Here is a 21621-nt window from a genome sequence, read left to right on the forward strand (position 1 = left end):
GCCATGTCCCCAGGGGGTGGTATGTGTGAGCAGCCTATGTACTGGCGTGGGGCTGGGTCACACACCACTTGCCCTGAGCCTGGGCATACCTATGACTGGAGTAAGCTGAGTTGGATGGAACCAGACACGTCTCATGTCTTGCTTGTCATGGATGTTACTGCAGACTGCAAAATTGTCTGTCTCCGTTCTATACAGGCTGTGGGTGCTTTCAGTAGCGGATCTTGCCACGGGCAAGCAGGACTTTTGCCTGGGGCACCGCCTTCCGGAGGGCGCCGCACCATGGCAAGATCTGCTGCTGTTGTGCCCCTGCCCGCTGTCCCGCTGCCCGCTGTGAAGGGAAACTAGATGCTACGTCTAGTTTCCCTTCGTGGGCTGCCCGCTGTGAAGGGAAACTAGACGCTACGCGTCTAGTATCCCTTCGTGGAGAGGACCTTTTCTGTAATGATGTGCGGTGCGCGTTGACGTCATCGCGCACCGCACAGCAAAGGTCCTCTCCACGAAGGGAACTAGACGCACATCATTTCAGCGGCGCTACTACTGGACAGGGGGCGTAACTGACGACGCCCCCTGTATGAAGCCATGCCCCCTATGGCCGCCCGGGGCGCAAAAAGCCCCTGAGCCGGCCCTGGGTGCTTTTTAAACTTGCTTTGGTGACAATGCAATGTGATTTACACAGCAATATTTTTATGATCAAAGCTCATGTTGACTTTATCATCTCTGAAAGAACCTCTCAATAATAATTAGGCACGATGTTTTAGATAGAAGATATAATTAGTGTGTTTCACTCAGTTCAGTTTATGTGTGTCTGGATGTTTGCTCATTAAAATGTAACACTCACTGTTGTGTGACGCCTCAGGTTTGGAGTGAGGCTCGTCGGGTTGATGAATGTAAGAGTGATACGGATCTATTATTTTGGTCTACCAGAATAAAGGCGTTAATTACCGACGGAAGATGGGAAATGTACTTTTGAATGCAGACCTTTTCTGTATGAGTCATGACATCAAATGAGATTCATTGTGTTCAAATGTAATCTGATTTTGATTACAAAATATGATAGAAAAAATACACTGTGCTTGCACTAATTATGCAAACGTATTAAATGTACGTTAAAGGGGTACAGTCATGAATCTAACGGACATTGACCATTGTTAAATGTATAATTTTTCTGTGCATTTTATACTCCTGTTTTAGGTGTCTATTTGTCATGCGTATCTGTGTTTAAAGTTGTGTATAGCGTGCAAAACTAATATAGTACTAACCTGTAGTCAATCAGAGCGTTGCAGCATTGTTACTAGCACATTGGTAGATGTTAAAGAGAATGTTGATGTTCCCAGACACCTTCCAGATTCTGGTTGTTGCTATACTTAGTCTCCAAACCTTCAAGCGTTTCTAGAAAACTCATCTCTTCAGGCAAGCTCATCATATTCCGGATCCTCCCACATACTGTAACCTTCATAAACTTTCCTATCTAATTTACATCCCCACTGTGTACAGTCAACACATATCCTCACATACAGTATTTTCTCTGTCTTCACTTTTACGGCCTCCTGTCCCCAGGACAACATTGCTGTGTGACCATATCATACAGCCCACCAAGAACCTTTGCAATCTGGTGGACCATTATGCAGTACAGTAGGTATAACTATGTCCCTATAGAGTGTAAGTTTGCGAGCAGGACCTTCCTACCTCTATATGACTGTCTGTTATTACCCATTTTTGTTTTATCACTGTTAACAATTGTAAAGCACAACAGAATTTGCTGTGCTATATAAGAAACTGTTAATAAATAAATAATACTTATCCCTCACTGTAATACAGACAAATATAAAATGCAGTCATTTGCTACCATGTTTTTTCACAAATTTACATTTTTGTCTGCAGAATTGCATCATCTAAATCTTGCCGGAATAGCCCTCCGATAGCTAACTGTCCTGTAGATGTGCATATTTCTGGGGATGTATATACTTCTGTGTGTCAGACCCTGAGTTGTAATAGACCTCTGGTGCCATCGGGGATGTAGTCAGGTGGCCGACGGCTGGGATCCCGGCTTCGGTATGCTGACCGCCGCCCGGATTCCGACCGCCAGTCACCTAACCCCAACCCACCATCGGGATACACAAGCGCAAGCGACGACTGACCGAGAGGGAGCCTTCGTCTCTCTCTCTCCGGGACAATTTTCAGAATGTAGCCCATGGGCTACAATGATTAAATGCCATCTGAAGATGTCTTTAAATATTGGAGTTAATACATTCAGCCATATCGCAGCCCCACAGAAAGCTATTGGGACTGCTCAGTGGCATGACCGCTGCAGGTACAGTATCTTCTATATCTGCTGCATACACTGATTATACATATGGGGGAGTCCTAAAGTGATGTCTAAAACCTCAGAAAATGGCAATTTCCAGAGGATTTACAGCAAAATCCTTTTGATACATATACCCCCCCTTCCCCAGTGTAATTTGATTAAAACTAATGGGATCATGTAAAAACATGTAAGAAATTAATTTATTTTTGGTCACCTGGCTCCCTTGGGGAAAGCAGCATGAAGCATGTACAGAGAGAAACACATGGATGGTTGCAACTGAAAGAAATACTATTTATCAAGTTGCGGACACAAAGTTGATTCTGACATTGTGATAAAAATAAATAAATAAATAAAACACTTGAGCTGATCTTTTAAAATGCTTGAAATAAACCCTATCATGGCGATCAGTTTAGAAGCTGTATATTTACCCCATTTTTGTATATTTGGCTTTGGGATACTGTTGCTGATTATAGAGATAATAGGGACTTATTGCGAGTTATGGTTTTCTTTTGATACAATGTTTAGTTAATTAAAAGTCATAGAGGACAGGTATAAGAAAGGCTTTTGTTAGCCCAAGGAAGGTTTGTCATTAGCATGTTAATTCTATTCAGGAGAGGAGGTTGGTGTGGTTCATTAGAATGCATTTCTCTGAGGACATTCTGTGACTAGGAAACACAATTGACTGATCTACGGTTTGTAAACCAGGCCTATAGTCTGCGAGCCACATATTGAAGCTGGCACTGAGTGCAGGAGGTAGGAGGGAAGCCCTTAGCAGTGTAGGCAGCAGATGGGACTACACATAGTAAATCAAAGATAAACCATATGTGATCTGTTTTGACAAAACATTAATATTTCTAAGACCGCCAGGGGCTTCCAAAATCATATTAAAATATCTGAAGTCTATATGTAGGTTAGATATAATTTAGAAATCACTAATATGTACGGTTTCAGAGAAATGAGGTACATAACCAATCTCACATCACTGATCAGTCATGTTTGAAGTGATATAATGGGCAAGATGTAATAGGGTGCGGGATGCCGGCCAATTTTTTTAAAGGGGCAATCACTTACAAGGCAAAACCATATATGAAGTACATCGGAACTTGCCATGGAAAAAAAACACAGTCGCTGCATCCTAGCACTTTGTATACAGAGTCAGAGACTCCGTTGTACACAAATATACAAATGTTGAACGTCAAATTAATCAGCACAGCCTCCTGGTGCGTCCTAGTCTCATCGCAATTAAGACACACTTTCAGGTAAAAAGACACCCACCGCTAGCACGAGAAAGCTGGTGTGCCGAGAGGGGTCGTTTGGCGTGACTGCAGCAACAATGTATGAGGTCACAGCTGTAATTTAAGTGTTACGTGGGAATTTCTGGGATGGTCCGAGATTTCAGTAACTTATCAGACAGTCACCAGAGACTTGGGTGACATCGTCCATGGGGTGGGGTGATCAGCTGATAAAAGGTATTGGCAACCTTTTTTCTTGGTTTTTACTGGGGGATCAATTTTGCTAAGTTGAAACCTGTACCTGCATGTCCTGCATTTCCTGTCGATCCTCCCGGACCGATTAGCTGTTTGTTAGGGATGGCCACCGGTGGGTTATCCATCGATGGTACCATCAATTGATAACCTCGATGGAGGGAAACCATTTGTAAGGGAACCATCGATGGTTTTGACCATCGATGGTTACCCTTACTTTAATATTGAGTGAGTCGCAGGCCACTCAGGGCCCAGGGACGTGGCTTCGTGGGTGTCGGGGGGCGGAGCTATGCACCGTGTCCCTGACTCCCTGAAAGATTTCAAAAAAAAAATATTTGATAACTCTTTAACATGATGGTGGGAAACCATCTAGTTGTCCCCCCCCATTGATGGTAAAAGTCGTTAACAACGGTCATAGACCATCAGTGATTTCGGATCATTGATGGTCAATGGCCATCCCTACTGTGTGTTATTCTGTTTAAGTTCTCCTTATTTATTTTGAATTGTAACTCATCCATGTAACTTGTAACTGTTTTTCTGTATCTCATTTCTGTAGCTAAGCTTTACTTTTGTAAACAAAGCTATTAGATCACTGAAGTCGCGCTATATTTGTTATTTGTTGCTAGAACTAGCTGGGGAGCAGCTATCTGTGTGTTGGTCTGTGTCGCCAAACCTGCTCAATTATTATAAAGTGTATGCTATAGCGGTCATCGATTGCTATAACCAGGGGGAGAAGTAACTACAGTAACAGCGTGCCTAGTCTGTGTCGCCGAGTTTGCGCAATTGTGATAGTGTAGGGGAACCTGCGGCTCCTCCTTTAACCACAAGTAGTGGCAGAAAACGTAAGTGTCCTGTACACCAGGCAGAGAGAGAGAATATTCAGTGTATATTTGTCTCCGCTGTCACTAAATCAGGACTTGGTGATCTGCGTGATCGCAGTGCTGACGCTGGTGCGATATGGTAGAGGTGATCCAGATTACTGCCTCCGGCTACAATCAGAGTGCAATGTCAGGTATACCTCCTAGGGGGCCCTGCCACTGGGTATCACTAGACCTCTTAGGCAGTGGTGCAAGTAGAAATATTTTCGTAGTGGTACGGAGTGCCTAAAAATAAGCGTGGTCATATGATGTGAGGGGGTGTGGCAACATGCTGCTAGTGGGAGTGGCTACATGACACAGACCCTTTTTTGGGAATCTGGAGGCAAGGCTAAAAATATATAGTAATGCCTCCAGTATAATAGAAATATATAGTGATACCTCCAATATAATAGAAATATATAGTAATGCCCCCAATTTAATAACAATATATAGTAATGCTTCCATTGTAAGAGGAAAATACAGCCACTGTTGCACTCCCAGTAACCCTGACAAAGAGGAGCCGTCATGCTGCCAAGCACCATGGTCTTGTTGCTTTGTGGCACATTATATTTGTGGTAATGGCAAAGTGTGTGGCAGGTGTTACTGCGAACCCGCTGACAAATTCTTAAGGGTACTCCATACCCACATACTTGCACCGCTGCTCATAGGAGGCAGTTCAGTTAGCAGAAGTGTAGTCGGAGCAGTGACACTCTGCGACTGCCATGTTTACTCTTTTTCACTTTAAACCCATAGAGATGAGCAGGATTGGCAATCATCAGACATTTCCCAAAAAGTTCCAAAAGATCACTGGGTGTAAAAGTTTTGATTTCGGAGTTGACGCTGTGCATCTCCCATCAGACATCCATCCCTGTGTACAAGGCATTTTAGCCAGTTTTTACATTCTTTGTTTTCTGTTTGGACAGGGCTGAAACTATGGCCCCCATTTATCAAGCCTTGGAGAGTGATAAATTACACGGTGATATAGTACCAGCCAATCAGCTCCTAACTTCCATGTCACAGGCTGTGTTTGAAAAATGACAGGAGCTGATTGGCTGGTATTTTATCACCGTGCTATTTATCACTCTCCAAAGCTTGATAAATCTGGCCCATAGTGTGAGGATCCGCTCCTTGGCAGCTCACTGTAATATGTCACCAATCATTTTGCTTAAGTATACTGTGTACCTGGTAGAGAGAGGGCATCTGAAAATGCGAAACTACTGAAACTACAAAAACAAAGCACATTAGGTAGCACATATATATATATATATATATATATATATCTATAATAGGTTTATAAAGAGGCGACTATAGAGCATAGTTGCCTACCCTCCCTCATTCTGCAGGAGACTCCCTGAAAGAGCAGCAATCTCCCTCACTCCCTGAACAGATTAGCAAACTCCCTGATTGCACATTACCCCTATTATGTAGCTGTTACATTCTTGAGGGGGGGGGGAAGAAATCAGAGATAAATACATTCAAATGGGATCATAAGTGCCATTTCCCTGCATTGGTTAAAAGGCACAATAATCCCTATAGCTACATGCATTTTAAATAAGGTTTCTTGTGGCCACTTACAGTATATGGAACCTCTTGTAAAACACAATACACAAACACATCCTGAAAGATATCGGTGTATTTTCTTCAACGAGTAGGCCTTACTAACGCTGGGGCTCATTTACATTTGGCTGTAAGTAATTTTCATGACACGCCCCTCAGATGTAGCAGTACACGTCCGCGCTGATAGGTGTTACTTTCACAATCTCCCTGAAATGCTTTTTCAAAAGTAGGCAAGTATGCAATAGAGATCCACCCCAAATACCATGATGACCCATAGTTTTAAGTAGAGATGTATGTGTTCGGTTTTCAGAAAACAAAACCCACCCGAATTTGCCATTTCCGAGTGGTTTCGAGCCCTGGTTTGGGTTTGCCAACCAAGCTCAGATTTCATAACAATTCAAAACATCATCTTCCCGGTGTCGAATCTCGTGTGTTTGGATTCTTTAAAAGCCCCTCCCCCTGTGTTTCTGGTGCCATTTCACACAGGACGCTGGAGGGTTATGGTAGATAATCGGATTAAGAAAGCACCAAAGGAAAATACATGGCGGATAAAACACAGCACTTGTTCTTACGATACCTTCTATTACAAGACTGCAGCTCCACTAAAGAGGAGCTGACCCGTAAAAATAAATAAGTATAAATCAGGAGCACTGTCAAGTGTAATAGATAATTATTAAACCATCTAAATTTGTTGCTGTTTTTATGCAATAAAACCGAATATTAGCAGCAATAGATAAATACATTTAGCGTTTCATCTAAAAATTACATATAAAGACAAATGAAAAATAATTTATCAAGCCACAAAGCACAAGGTGGATTTCACAGCAGATTTGACCAATAATAATATTCCTCCTATAGAGCAGACAAAAGGCAGCTCATAAGATTGTTAGCATAGCGGAGCTTTTCTTAGTAGTGGCTGTTTAGAAGCAATTAGAACAGAGAGCTTCATTCACAGCCGGGACTTGATACGGCGTGTATCGGCTAATTGGTAACAGTTTCAACTCAAAGTTATGGGGTGGGTCTATGGGCTGCAGCACTGTGTATCATACCCCTTTCTGACCACTAGCTTTGAACACGGGTTATTGGCACATGAGCGCGCATGTACCTGTGCGGTCTGAAAGGTGCCAGTGTAAATATACTGGTTCGAGCGACCCGGTATTTCAACCCTGGTAGCGAGCAGGGTTGAACTCGTGTTCTACCCGGCTCGCTGTGCGGTGTAAACAGGAGCCGAGTCGATGCGACCCATTTCCCGTTCACACAGTGTGAACAGGCAGCGCTTGGAGATCATGTGATCTCCAAGTGCGACCCCGCCGCGTCACCGCTGACATCACCAACTCGGCAAAATGCCGTGTTGCAGACAGCGGTGGCAGGGCTCCCGTGTCGGGAGTCCTGGGTGCGACCCGGCTCAAGCGGTCTGAAAGGGGTATTAGTGAAGGGCTGTGAACTGCATCACTGCTGTATCTGTGTCAGTGATTTGGCTATGAGCTGCATCACTGCTGTGTCTGTGTCCGTGAAGGGCTGTCACTACTGTCACTGTCAGACTGTCAGTAAAGGACTGTGATCTGCATCACTGCTGTGTCCGTGAAGGACTGTGGGCTGTCACACTACTGTCAATGTTTCAGATTGTCAGTAAAGGGCTGTGATCTGCAGCAAGACTGTGACTGGGATGTAGAAATGTGACCTGCGGTCAGGAGGCCGTCGGTCACATTAACGATCCCAACATCCCGCCGGCTCTCAATCCCGACAGTCAGCATGCCGACTAACAGGGACTATTCCCACTCGTGGGTGTTCATGACACCGAGCCTGCAGCGTGGCGAGCGCAGCAAGCCCTCAAAGGTCTTCGTTTGCGCTAACCCCACTGCCAGCATTCTGCAGCCGGGATCCTGGCGTCGGGATGTTGACCGCCGGGATCCGATACCCAATCATTGTGACTCCGTGAAGGGCTGTGGGCTGCATCACTGCTGTGACTGTGTCAGTGAAGGGCTGTGGGCTGCATCACTGCTGTGACTGTGTCAGTGATGGTCTGTGCAGAGCTGGCTCTAGGCATAGGCAAACTAGTCAAATGCCTAGGGCATTTGGAATGCCATGGGGCACAAGCAGATTCTGCTGATTAAAATAATGTGACATGCTTATAGTCTGTGTATCTGCATATGAAATGCTACATTACAGTGTATTCCTGGAAATCACTCTAACGTAGCATTTCGTATGCAGATACAGCCACAGTGGCACACAGAATATAGGCATGCTACATATCATTTTAATCAGTAGAAGCTGCTTGTACGTTCTAGTCACAAAGCAATGAAAATTAGATGCATTTTCTGCAAAAAAAAGGCACCCAACGTTAGCAGAGCTGGACGGGAGTTGCATGGCATATTGAGGCAAGATGTATGAGAACACATCTGTATCCAAGCAGAGGAAGAGGTCACAGTGTTAGCAGCCATGTGAGTGCTGTGTGTGGGTAGGTCCGTTGTGCAATAGTGTTCGGCATCTGTGTAAGAGGCACGTGTGTCGTGTATAAATGTATTAATAATGTGCGACGTGTAAGGGGCATTATGTGTGTCATGTGTATAAGGACATGAATAAAGGTTGGCATAATTGTGTAAGGCGTGCTATGATTATAAGGACAATAATAATGTGTGTTGTGTAAGGGGCATTACTGTGTGGTATTATGTGTAGAAAGGCGTTACTAATGTGTGGCATTATGTGTATAAGGTGCTCTACTGTGTGACGTAATGTATAGAAAAGGCACTACTGTGTGGTCTAATGTGAATAAAGAGCAATATGGTGTGGTGTAATTTGAATTAGGGACACTATTGTGTGGCCATGCCCATTCCCAAAAGAACACGCCCCTTTCTGGGCTGCACGCTGAATGTGCGCACTGTTCCTATTTAAAATATAGGGGGTAGGAGCACCAAAATGAGGGGTGATGGGAAAGGGGTGCAGGGTGACTGAGGGGTGATGGGAAAGGGGTGCAGGGTCAGAGGGCATCATATTGATTAGGGCCGGCTCTGGGGCTGTGGGCTGCAGCACTGTGAGGCACTGTGTTGTGTGTTCAGTGTAGACTCCGCATTAAAAAAATGAAAATAACTGTAATAAAATAATGTTCATTAGGTGCCAGTGCGCTATCACTACTAGAAGCGCTGTGAGTCGCGGTGTGTAATAAAAATAAAACTTGGGTGTGGTGTTCTGGTTCAGGCACTAGAATGATGTCAGACCGTCCCTTTGAACCCTGGGAGGAAAAAAAGGCAATTTGGAGTCCCTTGTGCAAAGTAACTTTGCTTTACTTAAGCTGCCCACCCTCCAGTGTGTACTCGGACAGAGTGTTTAGCGCAGACGGGAACCTTGCGAGCGATCTGAGTAGGAGGCTATTTCCCAAAAATGTGTAAAAGCTGATGTTCATAAAAATGAACTACAAATTCCACATGGTAGCCAAATACAACAAAGTACAGAGACTTCTGTAATGGTGGATTCCAGTGGGAATGAGTCTATGTACTAAGCCTTGGATTGGAGAGAGATAAAGTACCAGCCAACCAGCTTCTACAGTAACTGTCATTTTTCAAGCACATTCTGTAACATGGCAGAACAAGCTGATACTTTGGGGGAGATACAAATGTTTGAAAAGTCGGTTGGGTGTCTGTTCCTTCCTGTCTATTAGATAGGAAAAAACAGACTCCCAACTGACTTTTCAAACATTTGAATCTCCCCCTTTATCTCCACCCACTTTATCTCTCTTCGAGGCTTTGTACATAGACCTTTATATTGCATATGTTGTTTGTGGCACCTTGTTTGTCATTTGACTAATAGAATGTTCTCATGGACTTTAGTATGTTGGTTTGACAAAACATAGCCTAGGGACTGATCCCCAAATTATTGCTTTATCAAATCATTTTACTTTGATCTGAGTGTGACCCTATGGGACTGCTGTGGGTATAAGAGCTGAATATGTTTTTTCAGATTCTAGGGGAGGCAACAGATTGCTCAAGTTGGAGAAATGTCGCCTTTTTTTGGATACAAATGTAAAACTTCTGCACGTCTGGGATGAATAAGGTATTGAACAATATTCTGGAGGTGAAAGTCCACTTTGTGTAATACCCCTTTCACACCGCACAAATAACCCGGTATCGACCTGGTATATTGATGGGTAGACACGGGTCGCTCTGCGGTGTGAAAGGGCCCATGGCGAATTCCTGGGTCGCCTGACCCGGTAATTCAACCAGGGAATAAAGCAGTGTTATTCCCGGGTTGAATACCGGGTCAGGGGCAGTGTGAAGGGGTTTCCGTGTCGATGCAACCTGGGCCCAGTTCAGTACATAGGGAGAGGCTCTCCTAGAGCCGCCTCTGCACCTGCCCCCAATGCTGGCTCCACCCCCTGCCGCTATGGCAACCCCACATGGCATATCAGGGAGCCAGTTGTTAGGGTCCAATGCCGGGTCCCACTCGTTAAGGACCCGTTTCAGATTACCGGGTGGGACCCGGCATTTGCGATGTGAAAGCGATATAAGTGGGATAATGAGTAATATATCCTACATGTCTGTCTGTGTAAAATATACTTCCATTACTCAGCCAGGAGGGGGCAGCCTCTCAGGGTAACTATAGTGTACAAGGCTACTGAATTGTGATACAAGAAATGCATAAAGGAAGAGTGCACTGGAAATACCTTTGGTGTCATGGGAAGTCTATGCACTTGGTGCAAATTATTCTTTATTTCCTTTCCACTGGATTGACCTTAGACAGACTGGGAATTTGCCCCTTAGGGATTGGTTAAGCTTATTGAAGTTTGAGATAGAGTAGGATATAATATACTGTATTATATGGAATAGGATACAGTATAGAGAATATCAGTGTCCAAAGTTCCATAACCTGAAGGAAGGACTGTGGCTTGAATTAGGGGCAGAGTTAGTGGCGACTTAGGAACGGCCAGTGCTGTGATAAGGAAGAAGGGATGCTGTTAAGTCAGGGGCTGCTGCATTATCCATTGTCTTATTCCAGGTGTCCGTATTCTAGTGTCATAATGTGAAGAATGTCCACAAGCTCTTTCTTCTCAGTGGACATTAGTGGCCAGGCCCATTACCAGAATTAAGTGTCCTGAGACAAAAAAAAAAAGAAAGCTGCAACGCAACCATATTTTTTTTAGATATATATCAAAATTTCTTAAGAGTGGAAAAATGGAGTTTCCCATAGCAACCAATCTACCTAAATTTACTTGATTATTGCTATTAGATGTCATCTTCACTTGTCCACTCTTTAGAAGCTCTGATGCATCTCTCCCATTGTTTGTATACGGGTTTCATGGAATAACATCCGTACCCATCTCTTGGAGCCACTGGTATTACTGGGGCAGATGTATTAACCTGGAGAAGGCATAAGGAAGTGATAAACCAGTGATATGTGCAAGGTGATAAACCCACCAGCCAATGGGATCCTAACTGTTAATTTACATATTGGAGCTGATTGGCTGGTACCTTTATCACCTTGCACATATCACTGGTTTATCACTTCCTTATGCCTTCTCCAGGTTAATACATCTGCCCCACTGTACCTTGCTGACGGTCTGCTCTACGAGTATGTCTTTTGATGTGATGCACTTTCTGAAGCTGGCTCGTCCTGTATTCCCCATCTCTGGGTGTTTGCATAATCTTACTGGTTGGGAGTAATGAAACAAAATAATACAAACTATGAATTCAGCAAATATGGATTAGTTCCTTTTTTATATGGTGGTTTGAGTGACGCCAACCAGCTCCAGGAGCATAATGCCTGGAGTGTTAGTAAAGGGCTAGGAAGGGTTAATACCACCAGGGTTCCAGCACTGTAACCCCATAAATAAATTCTGCTAGAACGACAAACCATTAGGTTGTGCGTATGAGCCTGCTGGCTTCTTCCAATGCATCACTGGCCAATAAAACCCCTCAGCTGTTGACTTTAAGAGGTCCAGAGAGAAATATATTCCAGAGTGTATCTTATCTCTTCTTAAGCCCATGAATGCCATTGAGTGCTAAAATGCATTTATGTATTCTATTGTCTGAATTGAGTCATCTGGTTCTATTCAGCATTTCCACAATATGAATGGACATTATTCTCTGCTGCTGATAACTAACACTTAGAGCAGGTTGTTGTTAGTTGAAGATTTGAATAGAGCAGCTTAAAGTATTACAGCTGAGGTAGCTGACCTGTGGCGCTCTAATTAGGTGGAATTACAAGTATTAGCATGCCAAGTCTGACATTGCAAGCTTGAATTGTTTTGACTGTAACGCGATTGCCACAGGTTGCCAACAGTCAGTGCCGTAACTGGACATTTTGGTGCCCTGTGCCAGAAAAAGATTTGGTGCCCCCTTTCCCACCATACAGTATTTAAAATAGGGACGGTGTGCGTCGTACGCGTGTGCAAAAAATATAGAGGCATGGCTTTATAGGGAAGGAGCATGGCCACAGAATAGTACCAATACACATTACATTACACAGTAGTGTCCGTTATTCACATTACACCACAGTAGAGGCCCTAAAGCACATTATGCCAGGTAGAGCCCCTGATATACTTTATACCAGGTAGAGCCCTTGAGTTACATTATGCTAGGTAGAGCCCACACTATGATATGTAGAGAGCGCCCTTGATACAATAATGCCAGGTAGAGCCCCTGATGCACATTATGCCAGGTAGAGCCCACATTATGCCAGATAGAGCCAATGATATACATTATGCCAGGTAGAACCCATACAATACCAGGTAGAGCCCTTGATACAATTATGCAAGGTAGAGCCCCTGGTGCATATTATGCCAGGTAGAGTTCCTGATATACATTATGCCTGATAGAGCCCACACTATGCTAGATACAGTAGAACCCTTGATACAGTTATGCCAGGTAGAGCTCCTGATGCACATTATCCCAGGTAGAGCCCACATTGTGCCAGGTAGAGCCCCTGATACACATTGTGCCAGGTAGAGCCCCTGATATACATTATGCCAGGTAGAGTGAGGGGAGGGTGTGTGTGTGGGTGTGTGTTACCTTATGTCTAATCCACGACAGCCAGAGCGTGTAAACACAACCTGCCTCACTACCCAGCTACCGTTCTATATAGAGCTGCACAGGGGCGCCAGAATGTTTTCAAGTTGGGGGTCGTAGAAAAAAATGTCATTTTGGTGCCCCTCTGCAGCTTCTTCTTCCTCTCTACCCCACCCCACCCAGTGCAGGGGAGTACTTACCGGATCCCCGTGGACGGGTTCACCTTTTAAAGCAGCCTGTTGTGTCCCAGCTTCTGTCCTAGCCAGCTGTCTCTCTTCACTGATGCATTACTGGGAGCATGTGTGGCAATGCTAAGCCTGCTACATCCCTGGACCACAGCCACTCCTTCTACCATTAATGCATCTGTGAAGAGAGACAGCCGGATAGGACAAACATGGGACACAGCAGATGGCTTTTAAAGGTGAAGCCGCTCACAGTGATCCGGAGGTAAGCTCTCTCCCCACACCTGCACCTCTGTCATGTTTGGGGGGGGGGGGGTACAAGCTGCCCCCTTGCTCCCCCATTCCAATGCCTGTGTCGCTGTACAAGTAGCCGGGCGCTGCAGCTACTGTTACTTGCGCGGACACACAGGGCGGTGCTGCAGGCCTGCGGGTGTTGACGGTGGTCCAGCACCCACACAGCACATGCACTGTGTGCCAGGCACCGCTGGCACACACCTAGTTACGGCCCTACCTACAGTATTTGTACTTTAGAGCAGTTTAAAGTTTTTAGTTTAATATCTCTTTTCAGACTTCTTTAAATAAAAGATCAAATGCAACTCAGGATCTAGATACATCTGCTACATATCCAACTACTTATTTAAGAGCCAAGAGGATTATTCAGGTTGGATCGCAGCTTTGAGAAAATCGCAAACAAGCTATTTTCTCCAAATTGTGCATGCGCTGCGGTTGCACAGCACATGCGCTAGCAGTCACAGTGCGATCACACTTTGATTGACAGCGGCGGGTGTCGTGGGGGAGGCATTGTGGCTTTGTGGGGGAGTGGTCTGGCCAACGCAGAATCTGTAATTCATGCTGAATAGGGTCCCAAGTCCTCTACAGGGGTGTGGCTCAGTAGATCTACAGTAAAAAGATAGACAGTCAATAGGTTGACCCCAAATGGTTGACATGACGACATGAAAAAGGTTGACAAGGTCCATCAACCGGATGCCCTCTACAGACAGGTACCTCCCATTCACCCTGCTCTGTAGACTTTCCCAAGTAATTTAAGGCTGTGAGCAAGTGTTTAATGGCCTTGAATGACCCAAAATCTTTAGGGCCAGTGATATGCAGGTTCTGGGGTGAATTGGCAGACCGTAGTCATCCAAGGGGTCTATTTACTAAGCCTTAGATAGAGGTAAAGTAGATGAGATAACGTAGCAGCCAATCACCTCCTGTCATTTTTCAAACCCAGTCTGTGACAAGACTGTTAGCTGAGGATTTCAGGGGACATTTACTAAGCAGTGATAAGAGCGAAGAAGTAAGCCAGTGGAGAAGTTGCCTCATCAACCAATCAGCAGCTCTGTATCATTTTATAGTATGCAAATTATGATGTTACTTCAGTGCTGATTGGTTGCCATGGGCAACTTCTCCACTGGCTCACTTCTCAGCTCTTATCACTGCTTAGTAAATGTCCCCCATAATCTCCATCCACTTTGCCTCCATCCAAGGCTCAGTAATTAGACCCCCAAGTCTGATAGCGACAGTCCCTTCTGCTTCACCTGTTATGGGGGTCTATTCATGAAACAGTGAAAAGAGGGGAGAAGTGAGCCTGTGGAGAAGTTGCCCAACCTGCTCCGTATAATTGTATAGTATGCAAATTCTAAATGTTATTTCAATGTTGATTGGTTGCCATGGGCAACTTCTCCACTGACTCACTTCTCTACAGTTTTCACTGCTTCATGAATAGACCCCAAAGTGTGCAAACACGGCTGTGAGGCTGAGCAGCCCTGCGCTCTGCCAAAGTTTGTGTTGGGAGAAGAATGCACCTGCTACCAGTGATCGCGCTGAGCCGAAAAAATGTGGGACCCCTCACTTTTATAAATTGGGGTCCTAACTGTCCTTTTCTGGGTCCTATCGGAATGGAAGTTCTTATTAATGATTCAAATATAAAAACACAGACTTGATTTGGACACTACAAAAAAGTGTTGCAGGTGGGGGGGTGACAATGCTGCTGGGCTATGTAGCATACAGGACACTGCACTAGAGCTGTAACTATAAATTTTTGGGCCCTTTGGCAGAAAGTGAATTGGTGTTCCTCCCTCCTATATCCGAAAGAAGGGACAGTGCGCGCCTAAGGCGCAATGCAAATATTTAGGGGTGTGGCTTCGTTGGGAAGGGGCATGGCCACATAATAGTGCCAATTCACATTACACCACACAGTAGTGACGCTTATACACATTGCACCAGGTTCAACCTTCTATACACTCTGCACCATGTAGAGCATGTTATACACCTTGCACCAGGTAGAGGACATTATACACACTGCACCAGGTAAAGCACATTATACAAATTGCACCAGGTAAAGCACATTATACACATTGCACCAGGTAGAGCACATTATGCATATTGCACCAGGTAGAGCACATTATACACATTGCACCAGGTAGAGCACGTTATACACTCTGCACCAGGTAGAGCACGTTATACACTTTGCACCAGGTAGAGGACATTATACACACTGCACCAGGTAAAGCACATTATACACATTACACCAGGTAGAGCACGTTATACACATTACACCAGGTAGAGCGCGTTATACACTTTGCACCAGGCAGAGCGCGTTATACACATTGCACCAGGTAAAGCATGTTATACACTTTGCACCAGGCAGAGCACATTATACACATTGCTCCAGGTAAAGCACGTTATACACATTGCACCAGGTAGAGCACGTTATACACATTGCACCAGGTAGAGCACATTATGCACATTGCCCCAGGTAGAGCGCATTATACACTTTGCGCCAGGCAGAGCACATTACACACATTGCACCAGGTAGAGCACGTTATACACATTGCACCAGGTAGAGCACATTACACACATTGCACCAGGCAGAGCACATTACACACATTGCACCAGGTAGAGCACATAGACATACATTCAAATACAGAAAAAAAAAATGTAGTCAGCGTGATTACACACATAAGACCTGCTATATTCAGTACCAAGCTTGAAGTGATCTCGTCTATAGCAGCACAAAGACAGACTAGAACCATCCACCTGGTGAAGAGAGGGTGTCAACCACCCAGGGCTAGGGGGAGGGATGAGGGGGCACACTGATGCCGGGGGGAGGAATGAGGTGGCACACTGATGCCGGGGGGAGGGATGAGGGGGCACACTGATGCCGGGGGGAGGGATGAGGGGGCACACTGATGCCGGGGGGAGGGATGAGGGGGCACACTGATGCCAGGGGGAGGGATGAGGGGGCACACTGATGCCGGGGGCAAGGATGAGGTGGCACACTGATGCCAGGGGGAGGGATGAGGGGGCACACTGCTGTTGCTGGAGGGATGAGGGGGCACACTGCTGCCGGGGGGAGGGATGATGGGGCATACTGCTGCCAGGGAGAGGGATGAGGGGGCACACTGCTGCCAGGGGAGGAATGAGGGGGCACACTGCTGCCAGGGGGAGGGAGGAGGGGGCACACTGCTGCCAGGGGGAGGGATGAGGGGGCACACTGCTGCTGACAGGAGGGGAGATGGGGACACATTGATGCTGGCAGGGGGATAGGGAGCACACTGGTGCTAGTAAGGGGGGCAGGAGGCCTCTCACAGTCACGCACCCACATGACGGGACTTAACGCCGGCGCAGCGTGTGCACAGCAGCCAGGAAGCCTCCCCCGGGTGATCCAGGCATAGTGAGAGGTGCCCGTTACACAGCAGCGGGCCACTGCCACCTTCTCTCCCCGCTCTGGTGACCAGGAGTCTTGGAGGAGCGGTTCTGGTGACTAGGAGTCTTGGAGGAGCGCCTGCAACACGGCGGGCCCGGTGGTGATTGGCTGAGGCTTAGGTGGGGGACGTTGCCGGCTGCGATTGGCTCAGGCGGGGGACGCTGCCGGCGACGGTGATAGGTTAGGGAGTCAGAGTGCGTCCTGCAGGACCCGCTTATATTTTAAAATTGAGTCACTCACTGCCTATAGTGGGTAAAATACGCGCTATTGCGCATTTTTGTGAACACTGGCTACACTGGTGGGTATAGGGAGAAGAATGCACCTGCTACACTGGTCTGTATAGGGAGAAGAATGCACCTGCTACACTGGTCTATATAGGGAGAAGAATGCACCTGCTACACTGGTATGTATAGGGAGAAGAATGCACCTGCGACACTGGTCTGTATAGGGAGAAAGAAGAATGCACCTGCTACACTGGTCTGTATAGGGAGAAAGAAGAATGCACCTGCTGCACTGGTATGTATAGGGAGAAGAATGCACCTGCGACACTGGTCTATATAGGGAGAAGAATGCACCTGCTACACTGGTATGTATAGGGAGAAGAATGCACCTGCGACACTGGGCTGTATAGTGAGAAGAATGCACCTGCTACACTGGTCTGTATAGGGAGAAGAATGCACCTGCTACACTGGTCTGTATAGGGAGAAAGAAGAATGCACCTGCTACACTGGTCTGTATAGGGAGAAGAATGCACCTGCTACACTGGTATGTATAGGGAGAAGAATGCACCTGCTACACTGGTATGTATAGGGAGAAGAATGCGCCTGCTACACTGGTCTGTATAGGGAGAAGAATGCACCTGCTACACTGGTATGTATAGGGAGAAGAATGCGCCTGCTACACTGGTCTGTATAGGGAGAAGAATGCACCTGCTACACTGGTATGTATAGGGAGAAGAATGCACCTGCGACACTGGTATGTATAGGGAGAAGAATGCGCCTGCTACACTGGTCTGTATAGGGAGAAGAATGCACCTGCTACACTGGTATGTATAGGGAGAAGAATGCACCTGCTACACTGGTATGTATAGGGAGAAGAATGCACCTGCTGCACTGGTCTGTATAGGGAGAAGAATGCACCTGCTACACTGGTATGTATAGGGAGAAGAATGCACCTGCTACACTGGTCTGTATAGGGAGAAGAATGCACCTGCTGCACTGGTCTGTATAGGGAGAAGAATGCACCTGCTACACTGGTCTGTATAGGGAGAAGAATGCACCTGCTACACTGGTCTGTATAGGGAGAAGAATGCACCTGCTGCACTGGTATTTATAGTAATCATTTTATAGTCAAGTGCAATCTCAGCAGACTAGTCAGTGTATTAGGCTTTGTACGCACGATTGTTACTTTGAAGTGTTTACTGAGCCTCCTCAAAGCTTATGAAAATACTATTGGACATTTAGTCCAGCAAATAACGTGCACAAATGGATCTGAACACACACTTATCCTACACTCATTTAGTACAGAGTGCACTATAATGTAGGGAAGCAATGAAACGTGTTACTGAACGTGGTAATCATTAAAGCAAAGTACGTTGCCTGGTTTATGCTTTTACCTACTGTGTTTCTGTGCCTGTGTGATCGAGCACTTACACACTGCTTATTTTCCCCTTTCTTGAACCAAGAGATGTGACCTCATGTACCTATCCTTTCTGCATTATGCGAGGTGCGTGGCGTTTCTCCAGCACGTGTAGCCTTTCCCAGGCACATTTCTTTATTTAGCGTCTTATTCAGCATCCACAGTTGCTTATAGTGTAATTGGGTCTTAGTGTTAGTATTTTTGTCCCAATGGAGTTGGAATTGTCAGATTGAGAACAACAATACATGGCGGGACGTATGAGGCTCACCCGTATCGGCACACTCAGATTAGTGTATGAGCTGGCTCGCCAATCCTGCATGCAGTGCCAGGGGCAGTGTTCAGGGTAGTCAGGCATTGTGCTTTTGTTGCATTAGACATGCGAATAAGATGCACATGAAGTACAAAACTGCGTGGCGGAATGCGTGGGGCTGCATTATCTGTGACACGCCATAAAGAGCTGTTTTGTGCTATACGAGGATAGTGTATGGGGTCATATGTGTCCTAGAGGTTGGTAAAGGGTAATGCCATTTGCTGTGGAACTATCCCAGCATGCTCTGCCATAGCTTTGCAGTTAGGGCATGCTAAAACTGTAGCAGGGTATGCTGGAATGTGTAGTTCAACAGCAGCTGGAGTTACAAAACACAAGCTGGCACTGGCAGATAACAGTCTAACTATAATCGCATTAACCACTCTCACAGGGGGGCGGCTTTTGGGATCCCAACATTCCGTATACCGGTACCGGAACCCCGACACCCTGCATACCGACAACTTTTCTCCCTCTTGGGGGTCCACGACCCCCCTGGAGGGAGAATAAATAGCGTAGCGCGCCACAGTGCCCGCAGCGTGGCGAGCGCAGTGAGCCCGCAAGGGGCTCGCCCAGCTGCCCGGCCGCCAGAATACCATACTGCACCCCTCACAGGTTGTTCCTAGGTTTCCCAACAAATGCTTTTCCCTTTCTGCTCTGCACTCTGTTATACTCGCACATCATTATATACTGCGTATCTCAGACACCTCTAGCAGATATTGTAGAAGTGGGACATGCAGTCATACACACAACGGGGTCGGTGCAGAGGTGAATGCAAGTCTGCAGTAATTGCTTCCATATTGCGTGTCTGGAACAGAAAGTGTGTATTTGGGGGTAAGCAGAGCGTTGCGTGATTTGCAGTGCGCCGATCCCTACCGATATGTTTCGTTTAGTAGTAATGATTATCAGCCACGCTCACTAGCCCTGAAAATATACACCTATCCCCAACTGCGCAAAATAGCCCCATTTAGCTCGGACGGGCTTTGCTACTTAGCCCACTAAACCACTAATCCTAAATTTCTAGTACACTGTAAGTGCAAACTAAGATGCAAGGGCACTCAACATGCCGCCCGCCAGCTGCTGTGACACTACACATCCCAGCATCCCACTATTTTGCTGTTCCGGCAAGCAACTGTAGGCGGGCATGATGGATTGTGCAGTTCCACAATAGCTGGATGGGCACATGTTGAATACCCCTGATGTAGAGTAAAAAGGCAAATGACCGATCCAATAAAAGTGACGCGCACCATGCATTGTTATGCGTAATCTGTGTCTTTATTCCAGTTGCTTCGCTACAAATATACTCACCCGTGGGCGGCGACTATGCGTTTGCACGGCTGCTAAAAGTAGCTAGCGAGTGATCAACTCGGAATGAGGGCCTTTGTATCTCCCATCTTTGAGTAAGCTTGGTTCCAGAGCATGCACAGGGCAAGATATGCTTTGCAACTATGCATCAGCCTCAGTATGTGTAGTTTCCTTCCAGTGACTTGCACGCAGATTCTGCAATACAATACAAGTAGTGTACATATCCATATAAACTTCAGTATAGATAACACACAGATGCGTAACCAGAACTTTGTGGGCCCCATAGCAACATTTTGAAGGTCCTCCTGCCCCAAATCTTCTAGAGAGACACCTCTCTGCAGTGATTGTTCATTTTATGCCCCATAATAATGTAGTGCCTTAGTTTATATTATGCCCCATAGTAATGCCCTAGTTTATTTTACAAACCATCGTAGCTCCCTAGTTTACATGATGTCACATTATAGGGCTGTCAGTACACATTATGCCACATAGTATCCCCAATTCACATTATGATAGTGTCCCCAGTTCATATTATGCTACATTACAGTGCCCTCTGTTCATACTGTGCCACAGAGTGCCATACAGTTCAAATTATGCCACTTTGCAGTGCCCCAGTTTTTATTAGGCCACACTATAGTACCTCCATGTCATACGGTGCCACCAGGGCCGGCAACAGAAATCTCGGGGCCAAATACACTGATATCTCTGGGGGCCCCCTACCCTCTCAGCTCCTCCCCTCGATATGTACTATATATACAGCCTATGTTTCGGGACTGTACCCGTCGCTGTTAGGCGCCGGGGTCCGCTCATCGGTGCGGCCCGGCGCCTAGCAACCAGGGACGCCGTGCGCGTTCAGCCGCCGGCTCCCTGGCAACGCTAGACGCCGGGCGCACAGAGCCGCTCTGACCTTAGCAACAGGGACGCCACGTTCAGCCGCGTTCCCCGTTGCTGGGTCTGTCCTAAATTACCTGATTATGTGCTGGCCGTGCAGCATGCAAGCTGCACGGCATTTCCATTGATTACCCTGTCTGGATCTTGATTGGAGGGTTCCTGAATAAAGGCACCCTCAGGACTTCTTACAGACGCCGGTGATAGCTTCCTGTTTGCCTGTGTCTGCTACAGAGAGTTTCCAGTCCTGCTCAATCCGGTTGTTCCTGTCCTCAGAGATCCTGTACTCGGAAGTTTGCCATCTATTCCTGGAGTCTGACCGAGCACCTTTAACATCCTGTGGTGTTCGTGAGTCGCGGCTCAGCCGTGTGTTGCGGCTTGTCCGCTTACTGTT

At 46.2% G+C, this 21621-nt stretch overlaps 1 protein-coding gene across 4 annotated transcripts in view; it reads left to right on the forward strand.

Moving 5' to 3' along the window:
- Nucleotides 1-21621, forward strand: part of RUNDC3B (RUN domain containing 3B) — a 596000-nt gene that overhangs the window by 450691 nt on the left and 123688 nt on the right. The window lies entirely within an intron of this gene.

The sequence above is a fragment of the Pseudophryne corroboree genome, chromosome 5, assembly GCF_028390025.1.
Source record: "Pseudophryne corroboree isolate aPseCor3 chromosome 5, aPseCor3.hap2, whole genome shotgun sequence".
Taxonomy (NCBI): Eukaryota; Metazoa; Chordata; class Amphibia; order Anura; family Myobatrachidae; genus Pseudophryne; species Pseudophryne corroboree.